Source organism: Anolis sagrei, chromosome 4 (genome assembly GCF_037176765.1).
Source record: "Anolis sagrei isolate rAnoSag1 chromosome 4, rAnoSag1.mat, whole genome shotgun sequence".
Taxonomy (NCBI): Eukaryota; Metazoa; Chordata; class Lepidosauria; order Squamata; family Dactyloidae; genus Anolis; species Anolis sagrei.
The window spans coordinates 143432148-143443559 of NC_090024.1; positions in this window are offsets into that span (position 1 = coordinate 143432148).

Here is an 11412-nt window from a genome sequence, read left to right on the forward strand (position 1 = left end):
CTGAAAACACTCTAGTTAGAATGCTACCAAGCAGCAAATGTGGGTTTTTGAGGCATGGTAGCATGAACTATATCACTGGAGCTCCATCATTGCATTTGCATTGATCATAAAGGTTCTTGGAAATGAATCTAATTCTCCTAGTGCAGTATTTCCCAAAGCTTTCAAGAGTCCCTGAACTAGGGGATATGTAGGAATCTTGTATTTGTAGAAATCATGACTGTAATTGCATACAGCATTCTGGTCCTGGTTTTTAAAAAAACAAAGATATACATTGGAAGACAAAAGACGAAGACGGTAATACTGATAGATTGACTCAATCAAGGAAGGCACAGCTCAAAGTATGAAAGACCTAAGCAGGACTGGGAGTGATTGGAACTCATGGACGTCTCTCATTCACAGAACTGCCATAAATCAAAGCCGAATGGTGGCAAATGGCAACAGCAACAAAATTAAATGCTAAGTAATGTAAACATTTGCAAGTGTAACTTTTGCACATTTGATTACTTGTGGATTTAATATTGACATTTTAGGAATCTCTAGATCCTCTGTATAGTCAACTTCCACCAGATGTTGATCATAGAGTCACACTGGAGGGTCCTAGATCTTCCATGACATGGATTCTCCAAGGTTTTTTTAAAAACTTTTTGCTACTTTTAAAATTGCAACCATAAAGGTAACAATTTTGGAGGTTCTGTAACTAAAAAAAATTAAGTTCCCAATATCTGATTAGAATGGAAAGACTCTAATTATATGGACCTCCTTCCCTCTCACCACCACACTCTCTCACACATGATGCATATGCTATAGCAAATTTTTTAAATGTGATGAGGGTATGATTCCAGGATGGCATGAATTTCTTTTTAAATAACAGGTTTCATCTGCTAAGAAAGAAGCTGAGGAGGGTGTTGAATGTCGTGCCATTTGGTGCATTAAATATGCCAAGAAAAAAATACTCAGAAAGCTCTTTCTCCTCAGTGTAAACTGAAGTGCTGAAATTTTGGTTTTATTAAATCTAGGTGGTAAAACTGTCAAGGCAGATTGCTCAAGTTCCATAAAATCCCAAGCAGTTACTATTAAGAGGGATCTTTTTAAAATGCCTTTTTCAAATGTCATATCCGCTACATGTAAGTTTCTTGTTCAGTTTAAATATTTTAACTGAATTCTTGTAAATACAATCATATCCACTTGAGAGCTTAGTGTGAAATACAGCATGAGGTTGAGGGGTTGTTGTTGTGTGTGTCCATGTGCAATGAGCCTGACACTTTCTAAGATACCATCTCTTTGTGGGTATTCACAGATCCTTTTGAATCAATTTACTGGAATATTCTTGGGAGCATCAATCCCTCTAGAGAGTGGTTGGAATTCTCTCTCAGCCACATTACCAGTACCACTATAGTCCCTTAGACTACTGATTCTTAAACTATGGGTCCCAACCCCTTAGCTCCATGCTGAGGTACAGAAAAAACTGGCAGCAGTAAATGTTTTCAGAACATCTCGTTGTGGCTGTTTTAGACATTCACAAAAATCTATTGTGCACTGTTTACAATGGGCTCTGCAGCAGATGCTTCAGCTCTACTTCGTGGTATGAAAAATCAATCTGCTTAGGAAAACTTGCAAACGCTTATTTGCTATGCTTATTTGCTATCAGTAAATATTTGACTTGTATACCTATTTTAGACAAGTATGTATCTAGGGATATATAAAAAAAATATCAGGATGAAAGCAGTACCGAATGGAAAAGTTTAGGAAGGCCCGAGTTGTACCATAGTTGTGTTGCTACATAGTGGCTCACGGTCCAATCCATCTAATCTGCTCTTACTCGGAACAGTTACTGCAATCAATAGGGGTCCATTCCCCTGTTTATCAGGAAGTAGCTAACGGATATCCCCACCCACTCCTGGTTTATTGTATTTATTTATTTAATGTTTTATTACAACATGCAAGTGAATGAGTCCTGGGGCAATTTCTGTTTGCTTGTGCAAGGGATGGATGGGATTGTAAACCAGAAGCTCTCCAGGGGATAGGGAACATATCCTGTCAATCAAAGTAGCTGTTGCCTCATAAGTGAGGAATCAGGGGACATTCACGATTGTTGTACCTTCCCAAAAGCAAGGAATACATAAGAATCATGAATACAAACCATGAATGTAACTCTAGGCTAAGCACTGGCAACTGCTTTAGTAAATTCTGACCACTGTGTCAGGAAAAGTACTGAGAAATTGACATACTGGTCTTCAGAGAACAAAAGCCTCCATTTTGTATCCAACGCTCTCAGGCATCTTGTATATCAACATGGGGAACACATTCCCTTTCAAGACCAGTCTCAGAAGCTGAATTCCATCTATGGACAAGACTATGGGCAGAAGACAGAGTCTGCCCATGCATGGGATATAGTTATTAACTGATTTGGATAATTCTCCATCAGTATTGCTCAGATGTATGTATATCTTCTCAGAAGTAAGCCCAGTGCATCAGTTTCCTAGGCTACAGGTGAATTCCCAGAGTAAAAATAAACTCTTATATTTAATCAGTGATAGGATATAACTGTGGGGGTTGGGGGGAGCTGTGGGCCAAGCAGAGAACCCCTGTAGGCCATGTCCATCTCTGATCTAGATGAAGCTAATGGAAGAAGACATCCAAAGTTTTTAGATCATCAGAAAATAGATAACATAAGGTTCTTGTGGGTTTTTTCGGGCTATAGAGCCATGTTCTAGAGGCATTTCTCCTGACGTTTCGCCTGCATCTATGGCAAGCTTCCTCAGAGGTTGTGAGGTCTGTTGGAAGTAGGAAAAATGGGTTTATATATCTGTGGAATGGCTGGGGTGGGGCCAGGAGCTCTTCCCTGCTGCAGTTAGGTGTGAATGTTTAGCTGATCACCTTCATTAGCATTTGAAGGCCTGCCTGAGCCTGGGAAAATCTGTTGCTGGGAGGTGTAAATCTGTGCCTGGTTTTTTCCTCTCTGTTGTTTAGCTGTTATAATTTTAGAGTTTTTTAATACTGGTAGCCAGATTTTGTTCATTTTCATGGTCTCTTCCTTTCTGTTGAAATTGTCCACATGCTTGTGGATTTCAATGGCTTCTCTGTGTAGTCTGACATGGTGGTTGTTGGTGTGGTCCAGCATTTCTGTGTTCTCAAATAATATGCTGTGTCCAGGCTGGTTCATCAGGTGCTCTGCTATGGCTGACTTCTCTGGTTGAAGTTGTCTGCAGTGCCTTTCATGTTCCTTGATGCGTGTCTGGGCGCTGCGTTTGGTGGTCCCTATGTAGACTTGTCCACAGCTGCATGGTATACGGTAGACTCCTGCAGAGGTGAGAGGATCCCTCTTGTCCTTTGCTGAATGTAGCATTTGTTGGATTTTCTTGGTGGGTTTGTAGATTGTTTGTATGTTGTGTTTCCTCATCAGCTTCCCTATGCGATCAGTGGTTCCCTTGATGTATGGCAGGAACACTTTTCCTCTGGGTGGATCTTCATCTTTACTCTTGTGGCTTGTTCTTGGTCTTGCAGCTCTTCTGATGTCTGAGGTGGAGTATCCATTGGCCTGGAGAGCCCAGTTGAGGTGGTTCAGTTCATCTTGGAGGAGGTGGGATTCGCAGATTCTTTTTGCACGGTCTGCCAAGGCTTTAATGGTGCTTCTTTTTTGACTTGGGTGATGGTTGGAGTTTTTATGTAGATATCTATCTGTGTGTGTGGGTTTTCTGTAGACGGTGTGACCCAATTGTTGATCTGGTTTGCGGATGACTAGGACATCTAGAAAAGGCAGTCTTCCTTCATTTTCTTTTTCCATGGTGAACTGGATGTTTGGGTGGATGCTGTTAAGATGGTCCAGGAACCTGTTGAGTTCTTCTTCTCCATGGCTCCAAATGGTGAAGGTGTCATCCACATATCTGAACCATATCGTGGGCTTTTTGGTTGCTGTTTCCAGAGCTTGTTCTTCAAAGTGTTCCATGTAGAGGTTAGCTATGACCGGGCTGAGAGGGCTCCCCATAGCTACTCCATCTTTCTGTTCGTAGAATTCATTGTCCCACTGAAAGTAACTGGTGGTAAGGCAATGGTGAAACAGAGCCGTGATGTCTTCTGGGAACCTCTGGTTGATGAGTGCCATGGTGTCTGCTACCGGGACCATGGTAAATAGAGATATCACATCGAAGCTGATCAGTTTGTCGTTTGTATTTAGCTTGAGATTGCTGATTTTTTCTATGAAGTGGGCTGAGTCCTTGATGTAGTGTGTAGTGAGCCCAATATGGCTTTGTAACTGTGCAGCAAGAAATTTTGCTAGGTCGTATGTGGGGGATCCAATGGCACTCACGATGGGTCTGAGTGGGGTGGAGTCCTTATGGATTTTTGGGAGTCCATAAAGCCTGGGTGGATGGGCTTCCGATTTACATAGCTGTTGTCGTATGTCAAAGTTTATGGAGGAGTTCTTAATCAGGGTGTTGGTTTTCTTGGTTATTTTGGCAGTTGGGTCTTGCTTGAGTTTTTTGTATATAGTAGGGTCCAGGAGTTTTCTGATCTTCTCCTTGTATTGTTCTGTATGCATGATAACTGTGGCATTCCCCTTGTCTGCTGGCATAACGAGGATATCCGGATCTGAATTCAGTTCTCTGATGGCTTGTCTTTCCTTCCTAGTAATGTTACTGGAGGGAAGTTTTGCCTTTTTCAGGATCCTTGCTGTTTCTGCTCGTACTTCTTCTGCTTCTTCCTCGGGGAGGCGATAAATTGCTGATTCAACATTGGCAATGATGTTTTCTACTGGGATCCTAGTGGCGGTTACAGCAAAGTTTCCTCCTTTCGCTAGTATGGATACTTGGTCTTCAGAGAGTTGTCTGTCTGTCAGGTTGATGATGGTCCGTGATGTATCCAGTTCTGGTTTCGGCTGTTGCTTTTGGCGTTTGTGGAATTTTTGTTTTTGTCTGTTGGTGTGGACAGCCATAGATAGATAACATAGATTGTCAAAGGCTTTCATGGCCTGAATCACTGGGTTGTTTTAGGTTTTTTTGGGTTGTATGACCATGTTCTAGAAGCATTCTCTCCTGACATTTTGCCTGCATCTGTGGCAAGCATCCTCAGAGGCTGTAGCCTCACATCCTCTGAGAATGCTTGCCACAGATGCGGGTGAAACATCAGGAGAGAATGCTTTTAGAACATGGCCATACAACCCGAAAAACCTACAACAACCCAGATAACATGGACTTTTCCCTCTTCTGCGAGGAAGATGGTAAAAACATTCAACCAACATCATTGTATGGCTGGGAGTGAACAAACTGAAAGTTAATCCAGATATGTAGATGCATATTTACTCTCAACTATTTTAATTACAGGACTGGTTAATAGAAAATCTCAATAGTGTTTCTCTGGAACTTCTTCTTTCCTGAAGATGATACCTGGCACGTAGAAATAATAGTATTCCTGAAAATCATATACTACTTAAGAATGCCTTATTGCAGCAAGTTACTACAATGATGTTAACTGATTAAATATTGAGGGTTTTCTTTTCAGAATAGGAGCAGCCTTACTTCAATGTCAAGCAATGATTTGCAGGCAGGAATAATACATCTCAAAACAGGCATAAGAATCCATACTTTCATGTCACTACATCTTTCACTTCCCTTTCTAAAGAATAATTTGAGCAGAACTTAGAAAGGTTGCTTTTATTGGTTCCCAGAATCCCTGAGCCATCCTGGCTGGTAGATTTCTGGGAGGAATCAAATTAAATAATATCAGATACTGACAGATACAGTTAATGTTTTCTCATTTCAACACAAATATCTTCAGAGTTTTATTGCTCTTGGGCTCATGATATTTTTAACAATATAAAGAAATGGGAGGTGCCAAGATAGATAGTTCCTACATATAGTATCATTATTGTTTGCATTTGCAGTACATGTTTAGGAGGAGCTGTGGAGGAGCTAGAACACATTCAGAAGAGAAAAAGAAAGAAAACAGAATAATGTATACATTCCGAAGGATAGGGCATCCATTCATGTCATTGTTGCCTTTGGGGGATTTTTCTATCACAAATGCACAGAGCTGGTTTTTTGCTAGCTAGAAAAACGTTTTCTAGCTAGCCTCTGGGGGAAAGAAATGGATTCAAGTTGAAGAGGAAATAGTTTGCAAACTTGAATAGATTTCTATAGAAGTATAAAAAGAAACATAAAGGTAGAAAGGAACTGACTTTTATTTAAGGCTCTAGTTTTCTCAGCCTCATTAAAATATTTGAGCTCTCTTTTTTGTCATTCACTATTAGGAGGTGTTATAAAACGGAAAGTGTCTCTTTTTTCCCCACTGTAAATCAGGAGTGTCAAGCTCATTTTTACTGAGAGCCACATCAACCTTATGGTTGCCTTCAAAGGACTGTTGAATCCATGGGTACGGAGGGCCAATTACAACTTTTTTACATAGTGGTCGGTGCTCTCTTTGGGTCTCCAGGTGTTATTGAATGCAGATTCCTATCACTTTTAATCATCCTACATGAGGACTGGAGAGAATGGGAATTGCAACCCAACAGCATTTGTGGTTCTAAGATTGGGAAACATTAAAGGATATCATATCCACATATCCACAAGCTTTTTATCTAAATTGTATCTAAACAGAAGAAACGGCAGCCTTCCAATTGTTACTGTATCACAACTCCCGTCAGCTCTAGTTATGATTTCTAATGATGAGGAATAATGAGTTGTAGTCCAGCAACTGGAGGGCCACATAAAATGGCATGACAGGCCAGATTCAGCCCATGGGCCTTGAGTTTAACACCTGTGCTAGACATGCTACATAAACTTTACAGTCTCTTACAAACCAGTCAGTTCTTTCCTTCCACCCCAGTTAAAGTAGACACTTGTTTACCTGCAGTCAATAGAAATGAATACAAAAAGACAATCCCCTTTAATACATTGTCTGGAAAGCCGATACTAGCAAAAACTATTAAATCAGTGTGTCTGAGACATAATGAATGTATATTTCACATTTATGGTTGATACCTTACTAGGGGAAAGTGTTGTGTTTAGCTTTTAGGCCAGTGACCAAAAAAGCAAACAATAAAGCTATCCCCCCCCCCCCCAAAAAAAAACGCACATACTTCTAAAATTAAATGCAGAGATTTTACCAGGGATTTCTTCTACAGGAACCAAAAAGAACTGTAGATCAGACATATTATGGTAATTATTATTATTATGATTATCTTTATTTATATCCCACCTCAAGGCAGCTAACATTTATCCACACTAGACAGTTTAAAAAGAGCAATACAAATGTTAAAAAACAATTAAATAGTAACAGTGTAGTTAAAAAAAGGATTAAATATAGTAAATGCACTAAAATGGCCTTTTCAACTCATATCCCCCAATCCCACCCACCCTCCCCAGAGATTATCCTTCCCCAAAAGCAGAAGAAGGTCTTAACCTGCTTGTGGAAGCCCAGCAGGGATGGGGGCATCCTGGTTTTGCACCAACTCACAATCAAGAGCTTAAATCCTATTATTAATCCTTATAAGAATGGACTCATTGAATCAACTTGATTTATCTGTCTGATGATTCTCTGAGGGCCCTTCTACACAGCAGAAAATGTGCAGGGAACCTGAGTTTAAACCACTGGTTCCCTGTGCATTTGGTGTCCCATCAATACCAAACCCATCAATACCAAACCCATCAAAACCAGTGCTGGCGCAGGTGGCCACAGCCACTCATAAACCCCTGGAGGGTCTCTTTCACTCTGTTACATCTGAAAATGACACAATGGAACTTTCGAAGGGGAATTCTTCCAGGCTTGGCATGGAGCTTTTTTAGTATTTTAAAGTCAGGAAAGGGGGCAAGAGTGGAGAGACTGGTATGAATGGTGAACTAGAAGCAGGCTCCACATCTTCAAAGATCTGGACCTTACTGAAAGGTCTGAAACCTGAATGCCTTGTAAAACTACAAATCCCAAGATTCCATAACATTGATCCATGTCAGTTAATTTATTGTCAAACTATGTCAGTTCTCCAGTCTAGAGTTCTCTCTCCCTCTTTTTCCTGCATATTTGAAGAGTCCATATTGTGCACCTTGTTTATAGATGGAAGGTTAGGATAAAATGTATTTTAAGTATTGACAAACTCTGATTAAAATAATTCTGAACTAATGAGAATCTTCAGTTTGTTACTTATTCTGCACAAACTTCAAATTGTGCAGAAAGTGTTATTTTGCACATAACAGTGTTTCCTTTGCAGGAAATAAATTTCTGTGTTGAAATATATTCCATGCAAAAAAAAACCATTTGAATTTAGAAAATTATTTAACTAAGGATTTATTCTATGTACAGTGGAACCTCTACTTAAGAGCATCCCAACTTAGGAGTATTTTGAGTTAAGAGCTGTTACTTAGCCTGGGTTTGAGTTTGACAAAAGAGCAACATTTTGAGTTAAGAGCTAGTGCCACAGGGAGTTCTAGAGTGAAAGTACAGGGTTTTAGGGCTTCAAGGGAGCGGCCTCTGTGCCTCTTACTCCTGCAAAGGCTCTGGCATAAACGAGTCCAGGTGGTCCCAGTGGTCATTGGCGCACTGTGTGCCGTGCTAAAAGATCTCAGCCGGCATTTGGAAACAATAAACATTGACAAAATCACAATCTGTCAACTGCAAAAGGCCACCTTGCTTGGATCTGCGCACATCATTCGAAAATTCATTGTATTTTGTGATACGAAATCCAGCATAGAGATCTTGTTTGCTGTGACATATGTGCTTTTGTGTCAATAAGAAGAAGAAGAAGAAGAAGAAGAAGAAGAAGAAGAAGAAGAAGAACTAGAAAAGCTGACATAATACGAGGATTTAAAGATCGAACTGCAAAGACTCTGGCACAAGTTGGTCCCAGTGGTGATTGGCACACTGGGTGCAGTGCCTAAAGACCTTGGCCTGCACTTAAGCACAATCGGCGCTGACAAAATCGCCATCTGCCAGTTGCAAAAGGCCACCCTATTTGGATCTGCCCGCACTATTCACCAGTACATCATGCAGTCCTAGAAACTTGGGAAGTGTCTGATGTGTGATCCAATACAACAGCCAGCATAGCGATCTTGTTTGCTATGTACTAATCTTGTTGAGTATCTAATAATAATAATAATAATAATAATAATAATAATATTTTTTATTTCTTACCTGCCTCTTCTTGTCGCTCGAAGTAGGTTATAACATAGATAAAACACTTAATCATTATATAAAATACACATATCAAAATGTTTTCTACAAAATACATATATTAAAGTACACCAAACAAATATTAAAATATAGTGAACAAAAGAAACAAGTCCAGTTGTGGCATTATTATCAGTTTTCGTTACTCATAGCAATATTACCTATCTGCAATAGTATACTATTTCCATGCCACACATATCTTACAGAAAAGTACATATGGTGCTGTCAAAAAATCAGCCATTTTTAATATTTCTATTTTTCCAATGTGCATTTGAAAAAATAGAAAGCCCCGTAAAATATAAACAAAAAAAATCCACTTTCCATGGAGACCTCCTAAGATATGCCTGTATTACAAACGTATATCTAACTCATCTTGGCTTCTCCCAAGGAATCACAGGAATTCCATTTGTGCCATTGTCTCATGTTCTCTGTTCAAAATCCCTTCTCACTCAGGAATCTTATCATTCCTAGAATTTTTGTCGGTGGTGTAGAGAAATCCTAGCATTAGTTGATTTGAATATAGCCTGGATGCTCTTTAAATGGATCATTTTGCAGTCCATCTTCAGCTATCCACAATGCTGACCAGCATAACTCCAGGCAGTCTCATTTTACGTAATTCCCTGGAGGACAACTCTTGACAAGCAATCTTTTCTGGAATGACAGTACACGTTTTGGCAATCAGCAAATCCTGAAATAGCAATATGGTTTCCTGACAACTATAATTCCAATGCTGATCTTAAAAGTACATGTAAGATAGTTATAGATGGGAGTATATGTCATTTTCTTGCACAGTCATTATAAAGATGTAAGTTCTCTTATAGGGTAAATGCATTGGGAAAGCAGCAGATGACAATGGAAACTGTGTGTGCACCCTTTGTACCAGTGATTGAGCCCAAATGCTTCCATTCTAAGCTGCTCAAGTACTGTGTGATTCATTTGGCATGATTCACTTGGCTTTTTTTTTCAACATAGAAGTAGCAATAAACTCCCTTGTGCACTTTAGCTAGGATTTACTGGCACTTTTATTAGGGATTTAATTTTTCAATAGAAAGGCACCACTGCAAATAATCAAGGGAGCTGTATTAATTCACTTGTTTCATACATATTGTAATACCACCCTTTAATTATAACCTTAACTAGGATTTACTAAAACAAAACAAACATTGATTTCAGCTAGTTTTTTTCAATAATCCATACTTAACTACTGTTTAGAGGTCATCTTTAATGCTAAACTGTAATTAATCTAAATGGTTGTGAAAGCTTCTGAGAGAAGGATAAGTCACGAGTTCAAGGCTTGTCTATAAGCCATCCCACTTCATTGCAGAAAAGTATAGTTTAGCAGTACCTCTAAACATAATGAGGCAGAATACAACATGAAATTTAAGGAACAGAGATAGAAAATGCTGGAAATCAGTGTGCCATATAAAAACTCAGTTGCCTCACCTGGAGCCAAGGAAAGCTTAAGATGCGGGGGGTGGGGGCAGTTTGAATGACCCCATGAAGGAGCCAGACTTGGTCGAGGCCAGCTGGTTTGCTGGCCCATGCATGTGAGGAGACGGAGCAACAAGTGGGAGCAGATTGCTCTGTTCCCCTCTTTTCAGTTTGCCTCATGCCAGCGTGACCCACCCTCCCGCCCTATGGACAGTGTGAGTATAGACTGGTTGCACAAGGGCTGGGTAGGAATTTTTTCCCCTCAAGTTTGCATTGGGTTTTTTTTTTTTTTGCCTACCCCAAACTGTTTCAGATGGATGTGGGAATTGTCTGTGGGATGGTGTCATTTAAATAGGTTTCCTTGAGTCATTAATAAGATTCCAAGGCATGATGAAGGTTAAATAGTCATTGTAGGCACCGTGGCACCCCCGCCTTAGGGGGTGAAGGGGTGAACTCCCACAAAAGTCCCTATAAGTTTCATAAAATAGGAGCTACCCTTGGGGCTGGATTGGGGGTTCTCTCTCTTAAAACAAAACCCTGTGGTTTGGGAGAGAGCACCCTCAGGATGGCCTTCCAACTATGATCGGCCGACAGGTGCAGCCAAAGAATTTTGGTTGGCCTTCGAGATCCTTGGTGCACACATGCCCTTGGAGGTGATCGGAGGGAATGACACTTGGTCCAGGGACAAGGCTCACTAGGTGGCCATTAACCCATGAGTTACATTGTATGTGTCTACAGATTTTCCCTGCACAGGTTATTATGAGTTCTTTCAATAAATAGGTCAGAAAATGGCCCTTTAGATCCATTTTCTTGTGTCTGGTCTATTTA